Raw genomic sequence first — 4,145 nt, 5'->3', positions numbered from 1 at the left:
TAGCGCTCTAAATCTTCACGCATACGACGATCTCTGTACTCCTTACGCTTCTCATCCATACGTTTGTCTATGGAATCGTAAATTTCATCAGCCTCCTCATCATCTTTGTCGTATGGATCTTTGGAGAAAAGTGAGCCACTGTAGCCGCTAAATTCATCGTAGTTAGAGTCGTTCAAATCCTCATCTTCCTCCTCCTCTTCTTCTTTCTTCTTGCGTTTTGCAGCGGGTGGTGCATGGCGATCATCAGACACATCGTTGGCATCGCGGGCAGGACCGATATCGGAACGCGTAGTGAAACCGGTGGCGCTATAGATTTTTTTTTTAAAAGAGTTTCCATAACTCGATGTATTAATGGAGAAATTATACTTACCCTCTACCAACACCAGCAACATAGCCAAGTGGCGCGGGTACGCCCAGAAAATGCTTTTTGTTCCGATTTGCGATAACTGCTGCAGTTATATTTGCCATTTTACCTCTGTTTGCTTTAGTTTAAAAGGATAGGAGTGTTAGTTAAAAGGAGCTTTTATCAATTACAGTTTATTTTCTTTCCCACTAAATTAGTAAACGTTTGCTCATATTTTTCATTCGCGGTTGTCATTATCAGCTGTTTTCTCGCGTTGTAAACAGCTACCGGTAAAAATATGCAATAAAGAACGCTGAGCCCTCTAGCGGGGAGACTTTCTAACGAGGCGTTTTTAAATAAATTCAGTGTGCAATGCTATGGCAACCAAGTTTCCGCCGCCATTTCAACCGTTGTGCTTGTTTTTCATTTCCGCGAGTGAGAAAATTGTGAAAAATACTAATTTCTCCTGAAATATTGCACCGAATTTAGAGTTGTGTGCGAAATATTGCAGATGTGAGTGTTTGCTATAAGAAAAATGTGAAATATTAGTAAAAGTGTTGAATTAAAGTGCCAATTTCGCAAGTGGTATCAAGTGACGCTGGCCAGTGCAGGAAAATTTTGCCAACTTTAGAAATCGTGGCGGGGTTGCACGGGTGAGTGTATTTTTATACAATTTAACATAATTATAAGTGAGACTTTGTAACAAAAATAATTGCTACGGAAAAGGATTCGATTTGTTTAACAAAATTTTTCTGTACAAGCGGTGGCAGCAACAGGTGCGATGGCTGCGCTGCTTGGGCCTGTAGTTATGTTTTTTATATTTTGAATTGACTCATTTGTACGTAGGTATACATATGTATATGCAGTGCATAGATACATATCTGCACAGATGTATGGAGAAATGTACATACATCAAGGGGTTTCATGCGTGCCACTGTAAATCAAATCATATCAAATTATTATATTATTATATTATTATTATTATCAATCAATAATTAAACAAAAATATATTAAGCCTTATGCCGAATATTCAATAGGTTTGTATAGTAACTTCTCCAGTAAAACATTGCAGCAAGAATGATAGAATCAGTGTTGCCAGAACTTTTTGGGCCGACCGGCTAGATTGGCAAAAAAAAGCGGCTAAAATGTTTTAGTGAAAATTCACATGCTTTATTTAAATAAATCACAAGAAACGAAAGACTAGTTAACACCATTAATTTATATCGAGTGTATATTCCTCATCATCAAATGAATCACTATTGTATATATCACCTGAATTCATTAATTTTAAGAGATCGTCATCTACAGTAAAATTATGGCAGCATTTTTCTTCAAGTTTTAAACCGTATCTTATATATGTATAAAATAGCGTTTAACGTTTTAACGCACATTGGATTTCTTTGCGTAGTTTTTATTGTATTCATTGAACTAAATATTCGCTCTACTTCTGCATTACTTATAGGCAAAACAAGAAAACTAAAAGCTAGGTTGGAAAGGTCAGCAAAAGGGTTTTCTCCTAGGGCATTTCGAAATTGATAAACTTCGGCCCAAAATTTTACAGTTGAGTCTAAATTACTCCAGGTATGTAACGTTAACCGTTGCCATTGCATCTCTATGGATGTTATTTCGTCGGCATTATATTTGTTTTTGTTGCTGTAGTTGAACAAATACTTCTGGTTTAATTACTCTTAATGCATTTCCAACCGAAAAAAGTCAATTTTTTTTAGTGTGGCAATATTTGGCGTAATTCCTTTATTAAAGTGATAATAAAATAGCGACCATTTTCTCGAATTATTTTCTCGGCTTCGTGGTCAAAAGCGTTTGTGCTTACTTTTGTTTTTAAATACTCTTCAAAACTGTGATAAAACTGACGAAATGGAGCAAGGTATGGTTCCAACGGGGAGCATATAGGATCAAATGTGTCCGCGCTAATAACCACTAGGGAGCATAGATGCGAAAGTAAAACATTGAGTTCATTAAAAATCTTCATTGGGTCTGCATTATTGCTTTCGAACAACTTGTTTACTTTTTGCACCTGAAAATTAGGCAAATAGTAAAATCGGCTAAAAACGGCTAACTTTTTTTTACAGACCGGCTAACAAATCGGCTGCCGGCTAGATCGAATTTTCTCCGGCTAGTTGCTATCAAAACCGGCTAAATCTAGGCGGAAAACGGCTAAAATGGCAACGCTGGATATAATACAAGATTGCGCCATCCTGGGCGTTGACATTTGTGTACCACAAGTAAACAACGAATAGAGCGAAAAGAAGAACGAGTTGAAACTGCCAAAGCAGTTCACTTTACAGCGAAAAACGTGTTTTAATTTTGCTAAATGCGAAAATATTGCATTTTTCACCTAATCTATTAGAGAACAGTGAACATTTTAGTGCACTCCATTGCTTTGCAATTGAGGCTGCTTCAGCAAACGTTTTAGTACACTCCATTGCTTTGCAATTAAGGCTGCTGCAGAAAACTGCAGCAGCATCTCTGCGGGATTGATTAGTTAACTTGCTAATGGAGGTTGCGTGGAGCAGAAACAAAATCATTGTGAGGAATTGCTGTTAATATAATAATAGAGAAATATTTCGGGAACGGCTTTGCCGTGCCCTATGTAAACAAAATGCAGCGATTCGTCCCAGCGCTACACTTGCATCTACGCTTCTTGCATCTTGACGGCTGTCGCAATTTAACACACATCACTTCATTGTATTAGTTTTTACGCAGTCTTCAACTCAAAAATCACTCACAAATTGCAAATTAACACAATTTAAACTGATTTTTCACTTATAATTCATATTTCTCTTTCGCTGATTTGTAAACAAAGGTTTATTTACAAGTTACCACAACTGTCAAAATCGGCAAAACCAAAGAAGCGGTACCACTGACGGCGCCACCTTTGTTCGCTGCACCGTGACATTGCAGCGAGAACGTAAAAGCAAAATAGAGCGTAAAAATGAGAAGAAGAGAAAACTAGCAGAAAAAGTTTTTGAACACAAAACTAGTAAAAACTTGCAAGTGAATAGTTGTTGCACCATTTTGATATTTTACTGTAAACATTTTACTATTTATAAATCAGTTTTAAACTCTTTGCTTTACACACAAGCACTTGCACAGTCCAGTACATCATTAATATTTTGCTTTCCACTTATTTTACTATTGTTTGTGCTAAACCAATTCAACAAATGGCGGCTTTTGACATTTATTCTTCTTCTTCTTCTGCTAGTAAAAATTTCACTAGCAAGAATTTGCAGCTGTCCCGTGTGTTACGCTCTCGATTCAGTACTCTTGCAAATTTTTTGGGTTATCATACACTTTTCCAGTAAAAATTTGCAGGTATCAGTACTAATTAGCACTGACTATTGGTTACTATACAAACCTAATGAAATGACAAAAAACATGCAAAATTTCTATTTTTAAACAAGTAGCACACGAAAAGGCTTTCATGACTTTTATTTTTACTGCAATATTGATAAAAACATTACAAGGTAAGATCATTGAGAGGCAGTCTGACGTTTGCCAGCAATATAATTTTATAATTCGAACTCGAGCTCGCACACACATTCTCACTTTTAATCTCAAACAACAACAATTGTAAACAATTTAATTTTTTTATTTTAAATTTTATATAAACAATTATCAATACCAGTATAAATTTTAATTTAAGAACTTGAAACTTTTAGAATTTATTCATTAAATCCATACGATGAAATTAAAAAGTGTATTCACAAATGCAAAAGTAATACAAAAAATAATTGGTATAAAATTAATGCATTGAATATTAAAAGCGACTAGTCACTACATC

General features: G+C 35.5%; 2 protein-coding genes across 4 annotated transcripts in view; one reads left to right on the top strand and one right to left on the bottom strand.

Annotated features, from left to right (window-relative positions):
- The window catches only part of LOC118739100 (protein naked cuticle-like), a 287,508-nt gene that overhangs the window by 13,599 nt on the left and 269,764 nt on the right, over positions 1 to 4,145 (bottom strand). The window lies entirely within an intron of this gene.
- The window catches only part of LOC118739103, an 8,831-nt gene that overhangs the window by 986 nt on the left and 3,700 nt on the right, over positions 1 to 4,145 (top strand). The gene's annotated exons all lie outside the window — the stretch shown is intronic.

This window comes from Rhagoletis pomonella, unplaced genomic scaffold (assembly GCF_013731165.1).
Source record: "Rhagoletis pomonella isolate Grant_MI unplaced genomic scaffold, Rhpom_1.0 Rhpom_scaffold_00005, whole genome shotgun sequence".
Lineage (NCBI taxonomy): Eukaryota > Metazoa > Arthropoda > Insecta > Diptera > Tephritidae > Rhagoletis > Rhagoletis pomonella.
Note: the sequence above shows the minus strand (reverse complement) of the source record. Positions and strands in the feature narration are given on the sequence as shown.